At 43.1% G+C, this 20,160-nt stretch overlaps 1 long non-coding RNA gene across 6 annotated transcripts in view; it reads right to left on the reverse strand.

Annotated features, from left to right (window-relative positions):
- LOC118927440 (uncharacterized) overlaps positions 1–19,414 on the reverse strand; it is a 36,251-nt gene extending 16,837 nt beyond the window's left edge. The window contains exons 1-4 of one of the 6 annotated variants that reach the window (XR_008996595.1): positions 18,477–19,405; positions 16,222–16,267; positions 13,846–14,012; positions 577–4,161 (exon numbers count right to left, since the gene is read on the reverse strand). This is a non-coding gene — a long non-coding RNA (uncharacterized LOC118927440). The other 5 variants (XR_008996597.1, XR_008996593.1, XR_008996594.1 and 2 more) reach the window with 5 other exon arrangements.
- Positions 19,415–20,160: the final 746 nt, after the last annotated feature.

Below are 20,160 nucleotides of genomic sequence, written 5' to 3' on the forward strand. Positions count from 1 at the left end.
TGCCTTTTTAATTTTCCTAAATCAGCCCGAGGACCATTTCTTTCCTCACTTCAGTCCAGACCTGGGAAAGCTAGAAAGACTTCCCTGAAGGCCCAAGGAAATGCCAGAAGGAAATCAGACTGCAGGGTTCTCATCTTACTCCAAAGACCGAAACAAAGCCGGCACCCACATGGGCTTAGGGTAAGTCGCCTTCCCCCAGCTCCTGGTTTATGTTCCTGCCATACTGACAAAGGTCAGGGGGCGGTGTTTACTGCTGAGTCACATTTCTTCTGTTTCCATCTTATAAGAATAACAAGAATGGTGATCATTAAAACACTGTCCAAAGAAACTGGAACCCTCATATACTGCTGATGGGGATACAAACTGGTTCACGCTAATTCTTAAAAAAGTCAAACATATAAGGCTAAGTGAAAGAAGCCAGACACAAAGGCTATGTATTTATGATTCCATGAAACTTCATAAGAGGCAAATCTATAGAGACAGAAAGTAGATTAGTAGTTTCCAGGGGACAGGGAAAGGAGGAGTTGGGATAGATTGCTAATAGGTATGGGATCTCTTTGGAGGGTGATGGAAATATTCTGGAATTAGGCAGTGGCAATTGTTGCACAGCAATGTGAATATATTAAAAACCACACAACTGTACACTTTCAAATAGATTTTATGTTATATGAATTACATCTCAATTAAAACTAAAGCACTGGGTCCCACATTCCAAACAGTCTGAATTAAAGCCAACAATTTTATATGGATATGTTCAATTACATAAATGATACCCTTCTCAATTTGGAAAAAAAAAAAGGGAAAGGAGAGAAATAAGAAGGCCAGTCAGGTCAGAAAAATGACCTACTGATCTACTAGTATTTTCATAAACATAAAGTAAAGTCAAGCAGAAACTTACCATAAATTTTACCATAGACTCCACTCTTGACAATCTACCCAAGAGAAGTACAAACATGTTCCCATAATAACTGTACACGAATACTCACAGCCACATTATTTGTAACAGCCAAATACTAGTCCACCGTGGGTGAGCAGGACAAAATGTGGTATATCTACGTAATGGAATCCTGTTCAACAATTAAATGAATGAAGTACTGATACACAATATGCAAAATACTTCAAAATCATCATGAAAAGAAAATAGACACAAAGACCATATATTGTATGATTTCACTTGTGTGAATTTTGCAGAAAAGGCAATATAGACATAAAATATATCATCATTTGCCTAAGGAGGATGAGAAAATTCTAAAACTGGATCATGGTGATGGTTGCACAGTTCTATACATTTACTAGAAATTACTGGAGTGTATATTTACAACTGGTGAAAGTGGGGGTGGGAGGATAGAAAGGGAAGGAGGGAGAAAAGAATGGGAACACAAAGAAATATTTTTAAAAACAGAAAAATATAAAACAGTATCATAGAATAACACAAAAGTTTCAGATTAAAACAGAGTTTATGTGAAATACTCAGAAAAGCTTAAAACGTGGGCAAAGGTACATCAAACAAATGCAAAAAGGCCTGGGAATATTCATAAAAGAAAAGTGGAATTCAAGGCTTAAGATTGCAATGGAATAAAGGGAATCATTTTATATGAATAAAAGGTAAAAAACACAGCAAAGAAACATTAAATCTTGTCATGTTCTGATTTTCTAAATACACGATTGTAGCAACAGGTTTGTAACTGTCCATCACCAATCAAGTGGACAATAAATAAATATAAAAATGTGAAACAATGTATATAATAAGCTTGAATCAACTAAATATTAAATACGGATGAAATCGGTTTTTTAAAAATGTTGAAGACACAGTTGCACAGAAACAGCCCAGCAAGAAAACCTCATTAAGTTTTGAAACAGAACTTCCTCAGATCATGTTCTCTGACAACAAGGCATTAGGAGACATGAATAACAAAACAATGACACAAAGATAAAAAACCTCTACTATTTAGGAAGGGAAATTTCAGCTGCGTCTCCCATGCTGCATGCTTCTCTGCCGACTCTCTTCCTGCCTCACACTCTCCCTGCCAGCCAGGCGGCTTTACAGCTGCTCTGCTCGCTTCCTTGTCCGTTTCCAGCTCTGTGTGCCTGGGGACCCCTGAGGCCCAGGTGGGACGATCAGGGTACCTCTTAGAGCCCAGCCAGCACTTGCCACACGATACTCGAGTATTTGGTCCCAAAAGAGCAGGGCCTCTGTTGAGCTTGACTCTGAGTTCTGTGTCCCATTCTAGCTTCTCCAGAGCTTCTCACCGAACATTACTGTGAACTGGCTCAGCTATTGATAAAATGGTGCTTTGATTCCCATTTGATTCATGTTTCTTATTGACAGCTCTGCAGGAATGTCTACAGAGAAGTACGGAGGGGCTGGGTGAGGATGACTTGTGCGTTTCTGCAATCCCAGATGTAGATATTCCTGGCAGTGTCAACAGCATTCCATCTTGATTTTTAATATCTACCAATTGGAAACTAGAAAAGATTCTGTACCCGCCAACGTCAAAATACTATTGCAAACTAATTGTAAAATAGAACTTATAAAAACTAATGGGATGCTTCCTTCTAATCATGCTTTTATTACTAAACAAAGAATAACAATATGCTAACATTTAATGACAGAGGTTTAATAGAAACTACCCTAAAGAAATCAAGAACACCCGAGGATGTGGAGAAATGGGAACCCCTCTGCACTGTTGGTGGGAATGTAAATTGGTGTAACTGCTCTGGAAAGCAGTATGGAGGTTCCTCAAAAAACTAAAAATTGGAATGCCATTGAACCCAGTAATTCCACTTCTAGGAATTTACCCAAAGAAAAACAAAATCCCTGATTTGAAAAGGAATATGCACCCCTATGTTTATCACTGCGTTATTTGCAATAGCTAAAATATTGAAGCAACCTAAGTGTCCATCAATAGATGAATGGGTAAATAATATACACAATGGAATATTATTCCACCATGAGAAGAAAACAAATCCTATCATTTGCAACAACATGGATGGAGCTAGAGGGTATTATGCTCAGTGAAATAAGCCAAGTAGAGAAAGACAAATACCATGTGATTTCACATATTTGTGGCGTATAAAAGCAAAGCAAAACGGAAGTAACAAAGCAGCAGTAGACTCATAGACACTGATACGTGACTAGTGGTTATCAATGGGGAAGGGTGGGGCAAATGGGGGGAAGAGTAACGGGGATAAAGGGGCACAATAATCCACAATCACAATATAAGTCGGTCACAGGGACAGTAGTACAGCATGGAAAATATAGTCAATGATTCTGCAATATCTTTCTACGTTGAAAGATAGTAACTGCACTAGAGGGGGTGAGGGTTTAATAATATAGGTAAGTGTTGAACCACTGTGTTGTGTATTTGAAACCAGTATAAGATTGTATATCAATGATACTTCAAATTTAAAAAAAAAGAGTGCAGAGGGGTTCAGGTTACAAAATAATAAAGAAATAATGACATTCCTTAAATAAAGGCAATAAAATTATCCACTCAACAGATATTCACAAAACACCTACTGTACATGCAAAGCACTGTGAATAAAGAGATGGTGTTTCTGACAAATTGTGACTTCAGTCTGTTTCATCCCTTGATCTTGCACTGAGAAAAAATGACTAACAGGCAAAGAGAAACCAGAAAGAGGGTGTTTCAAACTTCCTTTAAAGATAAAGACTTATATCATACTACAATAACAAAAAGTTCACCTACAAAAATAAAAAAACAAGAACATCAAAATAATAAAGGTAAAGGTGGAAACAAATTAATTAGGAAATAAAACTGGATAGAATAAGATATAAATCCAAGAGCTGTTTCTTTGGGAGGAAAAACAATTGAAGGGATGAATCTCTGGCAAATCTAGTTATTAAAAAAAATAAGGCAACACAAATGACTACACTTATCCTGAGTTTAAAAAGGATTTAATTGCTGACATGAAGATTTAGAAATGAGGAATAGATACCATAAAGTGCTGTATGCTAATGAATATGAAGATCTCGATGATATATACAATTCCCACTTGTTCCATGTCCTCTGCCACTCAATGTACCCCTGTCATCCCCCAAAACGTTACTTCTCACTTCAGCAGTCTGAAGCAGGAAAATTCCCCTAGAAAAGGCCACTGGTTAACTCTTTAGGCTTGGCAGGGCTGTTTGATCCCTTTCTCTACCCAAAAATGCAAAAAAGTTCAGGTTACACTGCAAATCTCAGGGCACAATGCTCTTTCCTTTTGAGTAGTATTGACCTTGTCTGTATTTAACCTGAACTGCAGCTCTGCTTTTAGCCCTGTAAGAGAGCCTAACTAAAAAAGAAGCTTGTAAATGTGGAGACTAGAGGGCATAGAGCCCAGTGTTTGACTTGGAAAGTACCAAACTAAACTTATTATAGGAGAAAGGAAATTTTGTTGGGGGTGGGGAGGATGGAATGAGTGGAAGAAGAAAATAAATGTTCCATGGGGAAAAGCGAAACAATTTTGCACCAAGCTAATCAGTTAAGTTTCAGATCTAGTCGCATCTTTTGTTTTAGTTGTAGAGCTTCAGATTTTTTTTCTGTTAATTGGAGATAACCACCACTTATCTCACAGAACTGTTAGCAGGAAATAAAGTAATATATGTGGAAGTATTTTGCAAAGAGCAAAGCTTGATATGACAGTGGTGCAGGGATAGGGGCCTTTGCTGCTCTTTTGGGGATGAGATAGGACAATACATGACTCGAGTCTGTTCTAGAGCCATCACGACAGTCAGCCTTCAAATCTAGCAGTCTTCCCTTCTCTGCAACAGTTCTCTTTGGTCTCTCCAGACACCAAGGTCAGGGAGGTCAAAGACTTGCCATAGTTGGAAGGCCCAGTTGTCCCAACCAAGGAGCAGCAGCATACTTCCAGAGCCTGGGTATCCCACAAGGATGTAAATAAGGGAAACCCAAGACCCTGTGTCCTCCCCTTGGGCACCCTAACTTCTTGATCACCAAGGTCTTTGAGCAAGACGTGGGTGGGTGAACTGACCTTTAACTGCAAAACAAATATTTGAAATCCCATCAGACCCAGGTGGGGAAGCATAGAGCAGATGAAGCTATCAGAGGCAGCTCAGCCCAAGTGGAACTGGGGGCTTATTGATTTCTTTGTATATTGATGCGTGATGGAAACCCACTCCTCTCTCTCTCTCTCCTAGCAAATGTTTTTAAAAATCCATATCAATCATTAATATTTCTTCGAATGGATTTTCTTTAGGGAGGAGTATGAAGACTTGTGTCTGGTGTCATTGGTAGCAAGATCAGAGTCTGAACTCGGAGATGGAAATTCCTGAAATAGTCAGTAGCACTCATCAGAACAGTCCAAATGTAAAATTTTAAGAAAAGAGTTTCTGATGGGCCCAACTTGGGATAGCATGACTGTTTGGATTAATAAACTCTGGCCAAGAGGGTAGAAACAAGTAGTGTTGACATGGCAACCAGTGGTCTTTCCCTGTGACTCAAGGGCCGGGCCGGAAAGAGGCTCTTTGCAAGGTTGGCAGGTGCCCTAAGAGGTCCTACTATGAGAATATACACCACAATGCAAGAACAGGTTTCCTCTGGCGGTGAGACTGTGGGTATCTTTTTGTTTTGTTTTGTGTCATTTGAGAATGGTTTAGTTGAAAGAGATAGAAACACAACTCTAAACAATTGCAGCAGGAAGTGGAACTTATCAAAGGGTTAACACACATGCAGTGACGGAATGGTGTGACTGGCCTCAGGAAGAGCTGCAAACAGAATCTCAGGCACTCTACCAGGACCATCTCTCATTTCTGATTCTCTCTAAATGTCAGCGTACTTTCCTGATTTCTCCAGATTTCTCCACACAGCAGGAAGCATGGCTCAGAGGCTCCCCAGCCTGGCATCTCCCTGTTTCACTACTAAACGGAGGCTCATATTTACTCTGTCTGGTTCCAAGTTGTAAAACCTCAGAGAGGACTGGCTTAATTTGGGCAGGGAGTCTTTACTGCCTTGTTCTTCCATTGTATCCACATTACCTGGCCCGTGGCAGAGCCTACACATGTTAAACCAGTAGTGGGCGTGAGGGAAATGGGGAGAGCCTGGTGAAGGATGACTCCTGGGTTTGGGTGACTGTTGGGAGGTGGTACCACTGGGTGATAATGGGAGGCAAACCTCAATCAGGCCTCAGAAGAGTAACCGTAGGTGTGGAGGGCCTAGCAGCATTGCTTAACAGTTAGGAATGTGAACACTAGAGTTTAGACTATCCGGGTTGGAATTCCAGCTCCACCACTGACCATCTGTGTGACTGTGGGCAAGTTATTCCAACCTTCAAAGCCTCAGTTGCCCCATCTATAAAAATAGAGATTATTTTAATACTCAGTTTATAGGACTCATTGCGAAAATTAAACAAAACACACTGTACAAAATACTCAGTGATCACTGACTCCTATTATTACATTCTTCTTTTAACCACACTGCATTATGCTTTTAAATTGACTTTCACTGCCTTTGTGGTTAGAACTGATTTTTTTTTCTGATGACAGCATAAGTTTTGTGTTTCAACATTTGTGCCAGTTAATTGACCTGTTTCTCCCATAAACAGGGCAAGGATATGGGCTCAAACTTATCTCAAGGAGAAGTAACTTTGAAGCCCCTACCTTTGCTAAGGTCCGTGTCCTAACAGAGCCTGTGCTGTAAGAAGAGGTTGTAGATCACACAGGAATGCTGTTGGCAGGCTTCCAGGCAGTAATAGCCAGAAGGTGACAGCCATATTCAGGAAGTGCAGGCCCAGCCCTGCGAACCGTGCTATAGTGCAGGGATACTACACATGGGGGTACCCAAAGGGTTTGGCTTTTCTCCCTAAGTCTTAAACTTGAAAGTAATTTTCCCCTGCTCTGGGTTTTTAAGTATCAGGTAAGAGATTGGATACATCCTTTACCTGGGGGAATGTGTAAGTTTGAAAGCAGGTGCTTTTTATGTGGTCTTTAAAATTTTTCTGTATGTAGGGACTGTGGCTTCAGGGCCACCCCTACACTCTAGATGGGAGATGCTTTGATGGTGTAAGTGGAACCCAGAATAAGAAGGAGATTTTGCGGTTAAGTTTTGCTTTTTCATTAGTATAATAAGCTTTAATACTTCATAAGTTCCTGGTTTTTATAACCTCCTCAAATATGCTGGGGCAAATTGTATTCTCCAAAGATGGCTGCACTAATATACATTCCAACCTACAGGCTCTAATTATAGAAATGGACAAATAACAGGTCTCATTCAAAAGATACTGACTGCATCCCAGTAACCTCTAAGTCACGACCCAAAATTCAGACCATAACACTTGACTTAAAGTCATACTGCACCCTGTTCTGCATGAAAGTGATGCTAAAAGCCCAGGAGGTAAAATTAAACTAAGACCGTGGACATTTTGTATGGACAATTGTATTGTATGACTTAACCTTCCTATGCCCCTCTCTTTATTTATCAGATGAGGATAATAATTGTTTCTAGTTTATAGAGTCGTTGTTGAAGAGTTAATACATGTAAATAATTTAGAATAGTTCTGAAAAGGTATCATTCCGTTAATGTATGCTAGCTGACGTTATTCTGGATGTTCTTGTCCAGGTGGCTGACACAGAAGGAAGGAAAGGAAGATGGACGCGCTGAGGTCCAGGGACCAAACTGGCTTTCTCTGTTCAGGTTAAGTGAAGGCGAGGGTCCGTCTGTTGATGTACTCTACGGCGGTCCACTCTGCTGGGCATTTCTTGGGCAAGCATGTCCTAAAATGCTATGGCAGCACTGAGGCTGCCCCTGGGGGGACCCAGTCTGATCTGCATACCTTCTAGAAGCTGAAGTGTGAAAGTAGATGTGCGTGTGGCGGGTAAGATGGAGAGGAGAGATCAGGGCGCTGTGGGGAAGCTAACTATAAGAGGAGAGAAGACCAAATTCAGGAAGTTAGTTGTCCCAGGGACGAGCTACACATTTCATCATTTCTCCCAAGCCTGGACCCCCACCCTCAGTCTTGACTCAGGAGGGAGGCAACCCTGGGGCAAAGCCTGTAAAGTAACTTGTGCCGATGGGGGCCCACCTGGCTGAGGATGATGGGCCTTGGGTCGGGTTTGGAAGAGAGGAGGGAAAAGGCAGGAAGTCTTTCAGAGTCCTGCTCCCTTCCTGCTCCACACAGTGTCCGGCCACGTCCGGAGGACCCCCGTATTCTTAGTGACTTCCTACGCTTATCCTTCCCCTCCACACTGAGGACCACGGCTCATGGAGGCTGTCTCACGGCCAAGCGCCCGGTCTGGTTTAGTGCCAAAAATGAAACACTTAGGGGGGTGAGTTGGGAAAGGGGGAGATACGGCTTACTGAGCTGAGCATCCACTACAAGCCAGGGTAAGAGCTGGGTCCTCCTTCATTATCTCACACAGCCCTCAGAAATGACTCTGAGTTCAATGTTTTTATTTATTGCCAGGTAAAACTGGAAAGTGAAGTTTGGTGTTGAAACTGGAATTTGAATCCAGTGCTGGTTCCCAGGCTGGTGATGTTCCGAATATGCCACACCAGCTCCCACGCTGAGAAAGGTAAATGTCGATCTGCATAAATCCAATCATTCCCTTAGGTGCCAGCCAAAGAAGGAGGGAAAATAGGATAGCAGATGCCAAAGCAGGACTTGAGATTCGTAATAACAGGATATGCTGAGCACACAGTTCTCCTGTTACCATATTCATCGGTCACTTGCTCTCTTCCTGCCTGTTTACTAGTCAGGAAATGGCATGGGGATGGCAAGCATGAGGGAAAAACTGACAAGCAAGCAAACCCTGGAAGTTTCATCTGTCAGTGTGGCTCTGTCACACTTTGCTGTGCGCAGGATGGAAAAGATGTCAAGGTTGCAGCAAGGTTGCAAGGTGAGTGTAGCCCATGCCTCCCAGGGCCCCACCAGCCTGCGGGAGCAGCAAGAGGAACATCGTCACAGATGCTGGCCGGCAACCACGAGCAGAGCCCCGGGGACGGCAGCAGCGCCCTCCGCCAGCCCATCCCCCCTTTCTGCACAAGAGCTCACAGAGGCTCACAGACTCAGGAGGACTTAGCAAGCTTCAGGGACAGACATGCTTGGTTCAATCCTGGCTCCACCGTGTCCCCTTATAGGGTCGTTGTGAGAAATGCAACAAGACAACATCTGTGAAGGGCCAGCATAGGGGAGCGTTCACTCACTTCACCAGTCAAGGGTAATTCCGGACTTCTCCAACTGGCTACAGTGGCTGTAGTGACGAGCCTACAAGGCTTTACATAGTTCAGATTAGCCTCCTCCTTAGCCTCAGTTCAGACTACCTGCATGTTCCACCAAACACCCCATCTGACTTCCTCATAATCACAGAAATATAAATTTGAAAGGGAAAGGAGAGTATCGTTCAACTCCAAACCTTTAGTCTACTGTCACCCCACACACCTGTAGTGCACTATTAATTAACATAGTTTAGACATCCTCTAGTTATCTTGTGGAATAAAACATTCTGGATGTTGTCTTGGGGAAGTGTGGCTTTCGAGTGTTATGCTGGGAAGTATCATTTCCGGCCTAGAGCTCCTTACCTGCTTGTCACAGCTGAGCCTGAATGCATCCCTGCTCCAGGTGGCTTGCTCAGCAGTAGTGGTTCCTCTTCTGGGGCAAACCCCAGATGTGTTTTTTATACCATTAGTAATATTCAGCACATGTACAGTGTCATGCAACCATCACCACTGTGGTTGCAGATCACTTTCATCACCCCAAAAGGAAGCCTCACACCCATTAGGAGTCACTCCCCACCCTTCCCTCCCCCTAGACCCTGGCAGCCACTAATCTGTTTTCGCACCTATGGATTTGCCTACTCTGGACATTTCATATGAATGGAATCATACAGGTAATGCATCTTTAAGAGCTAAGACTAACACACCTGACTGGGAGGTGCTGGCCTGAGAGGCCCCAGGACAATCAATAAACCCCAGGCTCACTGGACCCATCAAGGTCTCGCCTCCCTTGACTGACCCCAATGAGTGACTTTCTCAGATGAAGAAAGATATTCTATTGAGCTGCTTCTACAGTGAAGCCTTGCATTGAAACCCCAGTTCCCCCTTTCCCTGGGCCCATCCTGACCCCACCTGGTCTTATATGTCAAAGCTAACAGCTCCAATACTGTGGCAGGGCCATTCTGCTGTAAGGAGTGAGCTCTGTGATGGTATCTAACGCCACAGAAGTAGATGCAATTTCGTGAGGAATGAGTGGATCATGAGAAGAGGGTCTAGGACTGAGCTCTGAGGAACTCCAGCAGAAGAGGCTGGATAGAAGAGCTGCTGACAAAGGAGACTAAAAAACAGTGGTCAGAGACATGATAGAAAAGCCCAGGATTGCGAGAATTCCCAGAGGCCAAGGAAAGAAGAGAGAAGTCAACTAAGTTTAAATAAGCAAACTTCCCAGGAGCAGGTTTGGTTGGGAGACACCTCAGCTAGAAACCAGACTGCCATGGGCTGCAGGCGGACTGGAGGCGGGGGCCGCAGACAGCGAGGTGACAAAAACCCTCAGGGAGTTTGTCTGTGAAGGAGGAAGAGAAGGTGGGCTGCCTCTGAAGAGGAGCATGGGGTCCTAGGAGGGTGGTTTGGGTTTGGGTTTGGGCATGGAAGACAAGAGCATGTTTTAATATTGATAGGGAGCCTCAGAGAAGAGAGATTTCACATGCAGAAGAGAGGTAGTTGCACAGTGTGGTCCAGCAAAAGGCAGAGGATGGTGAAGACAGGACCAAGACCTTCTGAGGGCGCATCTGCCCCAGCCGGGAGAGTCTCAGGAGGACACCACCTGGCACACAGTGTGTGCAAGTAGGGACCCCTGCCAGTGAGAGTGGGGCTGCAGAAAACGGCGTGTGAAGGCTCCCCCAAGACAAACCAGCTTGGTTCCTGCTGGCACACCTCCCTCAGAGACTCCCTCACAGCTGTCCTTGAGGCAGCCAAAGCCTGAGAGTCTCTCACTGTGTAAAGTGGCAGTAATAAGTGGAAAAGATGGATTGGAGCAGGAGCAGGAACACAGGATTGCTGACTGCCAGACTCCGATTCCCACCCCTTCCGACAGAGGCAACAACTGTCAGATGAAGCGGCCTCGGAGAGCCGGACCCACCGAGAAGACAAGGGAAGTGGCCAGAATAAGGGCACAAGGCATGTTTCTCAAGAAGTACAAATGATGTCTTGGTTATTTAAAATAAATAAATGTGGAGGATTTAGAATCATTAACTGTCCTGTCCCTGCAGGATGTGATCCTGAGGGGTGTCTGTCCCCTCCAGGGCAGTTGGCTCCAGTTTCAACGAGATCACGCAAAAGCCTAGGCCAAGCAAGAGGAGAGAGGGAATCATTACCCCTCCTCTGGCCAAGTCACATTATAGCCGTGGCACTGGTGGCCAGGCGCCCGAGGCCTGGGAAGGATGGGGTGGGCTGTCTGCCCACCAGCCTGCGGCATCAGCTCAAGAGTTTGTGACTCGGGTCTGCCTCCGCTCTGGAGCCTCTCCTGGCCGCCAGCTGCCCTGGCGTTTACAGTCCCACCGGATCCGATTCAAACTCCTCCCCCATCCTCTTGGGGGCTCCCCCCAAGGCCATGGTCATGTGCTCAGGATGTGATTGTGAGGGTCGAGGTGGTGTCAAGGGAATCCTGCTGGTTCTTAACACTAGTCACAACCCTCAGAAGGAGGAAAGGTCAGGGTAAAGTGCTTGTTTCCCAAGCCAGGGCCTTATCTCTCTCCCAGTATGATCGCCACAGAGAGGAGTTTTAGCTGCAGGCTCTGGGTTGGACTTCAGACCTACTGAGGCAACTTTCAGGGCACTATCCATTTAACGCTCACAGAGAGGATTGCTGCAGATGTTCAGATGACGAACCTGAGGCCCAAAGGTGCTAGCAATATGCCTGTGATCATACAGCTGGAGGAGGAGTCCGGATTTGAACCCGGGTCATGCTGATTCTTGTCCAGTAAGCTCAGCTGCCTAAGACCCAGTCCCTGCACTCAAGAAACACACAAGAAATGTACACAAATGGCCATAATATAATCGTGTGCAGTAGAGTCCAGTGGGAATTTAGAGAAACCACATCCAAACTTTTTAATTTGGGAGAAATGACCCAACTGTCTTAGGAAAACTAGTCAGGATATTTGAAATCAAATTTGTTCTGAAAAATCTTGTTAGGTGGACTTGGAAGTCAAAAGAAGTAAGACTTCCAGGAATGGAGAAGGTGCACATTTAAGTTGGGACCTAATGATAGGATTTGGATTTAGAGATGGAGGAGACTTATGGGTGTTACTTCCAAAACAGGTCAATAAAACAAAAGCCACAAGTGTCAAACAGAAAGTCTTTACCAGGAAGGCCTCTGAGATAAGCATGACAGAAATGAATTTATGGTACAAACCTGAATGTGCAAGGAAGAGCACATTGCTTTATTTACTTTGCATTAAATTAGTGTAGAGTCCCTATTATATTCAGCTGGTGGGAAATTTAATTTCAGAGATTGACAGGGTCCTCTTCTTGCCCACCTCCCATTCCCATCCCAGCTCAGAGAGTTAATGACCAAGAGTTGTGATGTGAAGCATTATATTCTGGAGGCACCTCTGGTTAGTGGTGGATACAAGGGGTCAGCAAACTTTTTCTGCAAGGGACCAGAGTGTAAATATTTCAGGCTTTGCAGGCCAGATGGGTCTCTGTTCTGACTAACCAATTCTGCCATTGTTGCTTGAAAGCAGCCATAGATGATACGTGAACAAACAAGTAAAATTATGTTCTAATAAGATTTTATGGATGCTTAAATTTGAATTTCATATATTTTCATATATCATAAAATATTATTCTTCTTTTGATTGTTTTCAAATATTTAAAAATGTAAAAACCATTCTTAGCTCACAGTTCATACAAAACCAGATGGTGAGCCACATTTGACCTATGGGCCGACCCCTTATCTATGTGTTTTCCACCAAGATGCCTGTAGACCAACCTTACAAAGATCCTTGAAGCTGGGTGGCCTGGTTGCCACATGGAAATCTTTGCCAGGGCTGAGAACCCAGTACCAAAAGTCTAGGAAGACCTTATACTTTACATGGAATTGTTACATCCGGATGGCTTGTTGTCTTCCTGAGGTTGACGGAACCAGAGGAGGATGGACCGCTGAGATCCATTACAGGTACCCCCCATTTTTCAAAAGTTCACATTACACCACCTAGCTTTTAGGTAAGACCTATGTTAGTACCTGCTTTTGCTAACCAAAAGAAATCCGAAGAGGATTTTCATTTTCATGAAAAAAGGCAAAAAGTGGAAATAGCTTCAGCATCTGTTTTGCAGCCAGCCTTCAGAGAGGCAGTGCACACCATAAGCAGTGGCAGCAGTGCCACCAAGCTCCTTCCCCTGGAACCACACTGGGCATCAAGCTGCCAGAGCTGTGAACTTTCTGTGAGCATCTGTGCTTTAGCTTGATTTATTTTGTGCATCCGTTAGCATATGCCCAAGTTATCAGAAAAGCCTAAGAGAGGTTACTTTCTGGATCTGGAAATGCCCCCAAACTGTTTCCATACAAATTAGCGGTAATTGCTTCTTTGCTTTACACCACTGAGATACAAAATTTTTGTTTGGGATACAGGGAAAATCCGGTACTTATAAAAACTGCAGACATACATTTTTTCCCTTGGGAAAAAAATCTCCTTTTTCACTACTAGGGATTCTACCCCTCAAAGCCACTCTACAGCTCCCTTCCCTAACATGTATGCTCACATTTCCAGGATAATAGGGGAAAAGTCAGGATGGGTGGTGGCCTGCAGGCTACTTCTTCAGGCCCTGCCGCAAGGGAACACCAAGACTTGGCTACCTGCTGGAGTGCTGAGTAATGTATAAAGAAAACAAAGACAAATACCTCAATAAATTATCCTGCCTAGGACCAGAGCTTCCTAGCCCCAGAGCAAGTTCGGGCCTCAACATTCCAAGCTGAAGAGAGGAGGCTTTCTTGTCGCTCCATAGCTTGGTGGGTACTGGTCTTGGATGTCCTCAGAAAACCTCTGAGAGGAGGTCAGGATTCTGGTGAAAAACGGGGGAAGTACATAATTCAACCTTCTCCGGAACACCAGGCTACCCTGAAGGTGACTCACGGTCTTGGCTTGTAAGCAACTTTGCTAATCACTTGGCCAACCACTGGTCCCTACAGCTGCTGCTCCAGGATTGCTAGCATATCTGTGGTACAAAGAACACCTACCAGCCAACTGCCATTTTCTCTACAAGAGCCTGTTTTGCTTCTGCCTCCGGTGAATTGCTTCAGCTCTATGGTACTTTAGCTATAATTCCAAAAATGGGAAGCCAAATGCCACTTCAGTCATGAAATGGTCTCTAATCCCCCAGCCTAAAGAGGCCTCTCCCCACCTGATCTCAAAGCACACACTCAACAGTGCCCGGCATTCAGGTCATTGCTGTACCCTTGGCCTATCTCAGGCCCCTGGGGTAATCGCACTGGCTTTGAGAGTGGTTCCGACAGCCACCTGCTCCCCAGTAGGATGGCCAGGCTTCCTGGAAGAGAATGTTCTCTACACAAGGCAATTTGAGATGGGAAAAGTCATGCTCAGAGGGTAGGAATCGGGCAGACACTGGAGCCTAGGAAATGCGAGATTGATTTCTCGCTCCTTGTCTGTGCACCCATCAACCTTTGATGATGAGATCATCTTCTGTGCCTACACACACCATCCAGGAAAAACTCAATGAAGCCTTGTCATATGGAGGAATAAATAAAATCCATTCTCGGGAGTTTGGTTAGTATTTGCCTAATTTTCCCCACAGCTCTAGGGAAAGGATATTTTATAAAATAACCCTCCACCCACAGAATTGTATAAAGCCCTCTGGCTTAGCTGACTTCATTTATTTCCTTTTTAACTTGACAAAATGATTCTTAAGTTTAAGACGACCATCACACATCTGCTGTCAAGACAGGAAGAAGAGAAAGGACGGCAACAGATCCGATTGTACCCTCTACTAGCTAAGTAAAAGCTCTCCCCAGAGCTCCTCTAGCAGACCGCACTTCAGCCTGACGAGGACTGTGTCCTCTGTCCTCCCCGGGCAAGAAGGGTTGGGAACTTGAGCAACCAGCCTCTCAAGCCTCTGATGAGGAGAAGGACCTGGACGGGCGCAGGAGGAATCAACCTGAGATTCGGCCACAAAGAGCTACACAATTTTGAAAAACAAAAGCCGAGTTTTTGAACCAACTCTGTTCTCGACTAAAATATATTACAAAACCACAGGATAACATCAGAGTGATACACACAAGAAGGGACAGAAATTTGTAGAGAAGAATAATCAGCCCAGAAGTGACCCTAATACATATAACAACTCAATATATGGTTTTTTTCCCTAATTAACAAATTTGCTGATACCCTGGGCTGGATGATGAAGCACACTTGCTGTAAGAGCTTGTCAGACCGAGTCAGCTGGGGCACTTGTTGAAGGAAAATTAACCTAGAAGTGGGGAGCTCACACCTACCACATCGATAGGCCACCCCCTCCTCCCTTGAGCTGGAAAAGTGTGAGCAGCAGGCGCTGTGCTGGCCTCCAGGTGATGCTGAAGTAGCATTAGGAAGAACCTGGAGACTATGACTGCTATCTCCCCTGGGACCAACTTGAGCTTCCAAGAAAACTGGAGTGGGAGGTAGGATCTGTGTGGACCTCAGAGACGGTTGTGGAAAGAGGTAGCGAGAAGTGGTCTGTAAGGATGGGAGGGCTCCCTGTGGAACGCCTCGCTGGAGATAGTAAGGACTTGCCCTCATGTTACCTAAGAGGAATGAGTCACCTGCAGAAAGTCTCTGTGTCTGCTCATGATAGTAAATTTACACTCATTAATACTCTCTCTGATTATCCCATTATGAGCCAGCAGGTGTTTGGTCTGAGGGATAACTGTGAGCAGTAAGTTCTAGAGGAGGAGAGAGCAGCCATTATTATGCTACTTTGTTGAGCTCTGGCAGAAATGGCCCTTAAAGTTCACCAGTCCTCTTTTATGGATGATGATCATGATAGTAATCAAAATAATAAAGCAGCCAGCATTTACTGAGCCTCTAGTCTGTGCCAGGAGTATGTAATTTCATCCTCAAAACTGCCCTTTGGAATTCTGCTGTTACCATCCCTGTTTTTTCCTTCAGGGGAGGAAGCTAAATGTGTTAATCATCCAAGACCACCCAGCTAGGAAGTGATGAAGTCAGGATGCATACCTTAGTGGGGAGCCCCGAGAGCTCGGGCTCCCAACCCTTACCTTGTCCCTCCTTCTTGGGCGAAGCTGCAGCGAGGGCCTGGTTCTCCTGGAAGTGAGAGAACATGCGGTAAATGCCCTCATTCCCTGCTTCCTTCCATCTCATAGGTTAGTGAGAAAACCTGCACTGCATAAAGATGAGGAGCAACAGTACATACACGACACACCCAGAATGAGTGTTTTGAGTGCTCTGTCAACAATAGAGGAGAGAGCAGATGTTTTCTAGATTCTTCATGTTCAATAAAGAAAGCAAATTCCCTTACTTTAAATCCCTTCATTGACAGAGAATTATAGTCTAAAGAATGCCTCAAAAAAATCTTAGAGGAAATGATAAGTAGACTTTAAAATGTGATCTGTGACATCCAAAATCTTGAAAAACATACAAATGACACAGGCCAGTGAAAAGATGGACAAAGAAATAAATGTGAGGCAAATGCAAACTTCCTAAAAGGGGACTCTAGTTATATTCCCAGGTACGGTAGAGTTCAAGAAAGAAGAATTAAATTGAAAAAAGTCACATCATTCATAATTGGTATATAATAGCCATTATCTTTCATATGTGAAATAATATGACTCAACATAGAAAAATAAAAGCTCCTGAAAGCTGAAGAAAAAATGATACAAGTGTAATAAAATGGACAGATTTTAAAATATTTTGATTACTGTGTGACAAATCAAACCTGCAATAAAAGAAAAGAAGCAAAGAAAAGAGAAACTGAATAATGAGTAGTAAAATGAGGATCAATTTTAGAAGAGTACGTGGTCTGTCGGAGTTGTTTCTGGGCCTACCCCCTCCAGTCTGAGTGACAGACCCCATGCCTCCCCCCTCTGGCATTTAAGACAGAGAATCTGCAGCAAAGACCCTTGTGCACATGTACTTACAGACCAGTGTCCTTCTTTCTTGGAGATGGATTACGGAAAGTGAGATTTCAAGGCCAAAGATAAAATACATTTTTAGTTTTAATGGACAGAGCTGGACTGCATTCCTAAAGACCACAGCAATTCATATTTCTGCCGTCTCATCAATGCTTTTATGTTTTGCCAGTCTGAGCGAAAAACAGAATCTCATAATTGCCTTAATTTGCATAACTCTGTCTTCCACGTTTATTGATCATTTGCATTTCCTTTTCTACAAATTGCTTTCTATTAATTCTATAAATTCCTCTCCTTCCCCATGTAAAATTTGGCTTCTTGGGTTTTTTCTATCAGTTTATAGTTGCTTTTTGGATATTAGGATATTAAATCTCTATTCCATGTATTATTGTTTTTCCCCATCTGTCATTGGTCTTTCGACTTGGATGTGGGTGTTTTTCGATATACAGAAGAAAAGTTTTTTAATGTAGCCAACTATATCTATGTTTTCCTTTACAAATCCCGGGTGTTCTGATTTGCTTAAGAATTCTCCCCTTATCCAAGTTTATGCACCTATTTTTCTAAATGTTCTTCTTTTGTCACGTTTGAAATCTTAATCCATTGGAGATATCCTTTCTGTATGTGATGTGGATGAGGTCCAACTTCGTTTCCTCAAGATGCACAGCCAGCCCTTCTAATTAAAGAAATGGGTCCTTTTCCCATTAAGTCCACTTTTGTCCTATACTAATTACGCACATGCGCCCAAGGTTATTTCTAGACTAAAACATGTTTCCTTGACCTTAGTATAGATTCTTGTGTCAAGTTCATATTGTTTTAACTACCATTGCTTTGCTGAATTTTTTGTGGTGCTGAATAACTACAGGTCAAGCAAAAGGAAGAGTGAGAAGCTATTGGATTTGGATTTGGGTCCCCAAACCATTAATCACCTTTGTGAGTACAATTTCTATGGCAACGTGGAGATGGAAGCTCAATGTGGTGATGCTCAGGAGAGAATGGAAAGTATAGATCGTCCTCTTGAAGAATTTGACAGTGTGAGGATGGAAGACAGCGGTATGGTGGATTGAGTGGGAAGCAGGAGAATTGAAAATGTCGTAAAGCTCAGGGAAAATTTGCGTGTTTGTGGCCCCAAATGAAGGAATCCAAGGAAAGAGATTAACTGGCAACTGAGGATACACAACTACCAAAGAGTTATAAAATCCATAAACCTCTTCCCAAAATAACTGAAATAATGTGATGATCATAAATGGTGTTGCTTAGTTTCAGGCTCTGTATAAGGTGTATTGCCATTAAGACTTGCTGTAGTCTCAATTCAACATTAAACACTCTATGAAAATAAATAAAATCAACTACATCCTCCCTATTGGTAAAAACAATGATGAAATTACCCTTTTCTCTGTCAGGTACGGTTCTGAGGACAGCCACCGTGGGTGGAGGCTGATGGAAGGCGCTGGATTCCAAGACATCACCGGGACTGCTCCCTGATCACCAAGGTAGTACCAACGGCTTTACCTGGCATTTGTCTCTCCCTTTTTATTCTGCTGGGAATGGGAGAGTGGCTACACCTGTGCCTGGGGCTCTGGGCAGTGGTTTCCAAACTTGGCTGAACATTAGAGTTACTCAAAAAGCTTTAAAAAAAATCTCAGTGTCTGGGTGGCACTCCAGGACAATTAAGTCAGAGTCCCATGAGACCTGAGCATCACTATTTTTTGAAAGCTTCCCGGATGATTTCAATATGCAGCAAAGGATGGGAACCACTGATCTGGGGCTTCTGAATCAGCTGACAATGTAATACTGTTTTCTGGAACTGGGACACGTGAGCCTTGGCAAGGTCTAGTGTGAAGAAATATTAGAGATAGATCACCAAGTGTCCTTCATGTGACAGTATATTGTCTGCAAGCCAGTTGACTTAGGATATCCTTCAAATAAAATACTACTGATACCTTGAATTGGGGTGTTTTCCAGGGCCTTTTGAACATGGGCAAGAATCAGAGAGCCATAGAGTGTTTGCATAATGGGGTGCTTTGGTCACTGAGCAGGAAAAAAAAAGGTTTAAATATCACAAGAAATGGAAGAGAAGTTACTTCTATATGGAGTTGAATGTGAGAATCTAATTACTAAGAGCAAGAAAGGAGTCATTCATTTAGTAGTTTCCTAGCAGGTGAATTCATTTGTTAACCCTCCCAGTGGCTGGAATGCTGTTTAAACCAACTGCCAAGAGGCATTTAAATATTAACTGTACTACAAATTATTTTGACATACAAGAACCTAGAACAAACACATATTCACGCATAGCCTTAAAAATCAAAGTTTACAAAACTAAAAATATATTTATCAGGAAACAAAATGAATCATACTGAAATTCGAAAAATAGAACACTCGTGTGTCACCCTGACATTTGAAAAACAAAAAGAAATATTTGCTTATGTTTGATTTTCATTCCCAGAGGTCAGTGTTTTGGTAATCTCTTAACTACAGAATGAGAAGTTGAGTTTATCACCCAGAGAATCCTCTACTAATAAGATAAATTTCTGCAAATAAGTAACTTGGTATACACAAAAAATTTCCAAGCTCAGTTTACACCATGAAACCCTGAGGTTAGAATCACTCTGCTGAGTACTTGTAGGTATTGGGTAATGATTAACCCGCTCCACACCTCAGTTCTATTATCTTTAAAATAGGGATGATGATAATTAGGTATCTCTATCATAGGTTGTTTACAAAATCCTTAGCTTCATGCCTAGCACAGGGTAAACGTTCAATAGATGGCAAACATCCCTCTAGCCATATTCTATTTATAAACTAAGAGACCCAGAGAAATGTCCCTGTCATTACCTAATACAGAAAGATCATATAGCAATAGCTGAAATGTTTTGACATTAATAAAAGATGTGTGGTGTCATTGAGAGATGCACTATTCGAAATCTTAATTCTTGATTCTGATCTGATCCCTCAGTTGGGACCACTCTCTTTTTGAAGTAAGGCTCCTCTCTCTGATTTTTCCTATTGCCCTATGGTCAGTGAAAGACTAAAAATAACACTGAGTAAACAAAGTACAAACTATTGGTTTAT

Source organism: Manis pentadactyla, chromosome 3, assembly GCF_030020395.1.
Source record: "Manis pentadactyla isolate mManPen7 chromosome 3, mManPen7.hap1, whole genome shotgun sequence".
In the NCBI taxonomy this organism is placed as follows: domain Eukaryota; kingdom Metazoa; phylum Chordata; class Mammalia; order Pholidota; family Manidae; genus Manis; species Manis pentadactyla.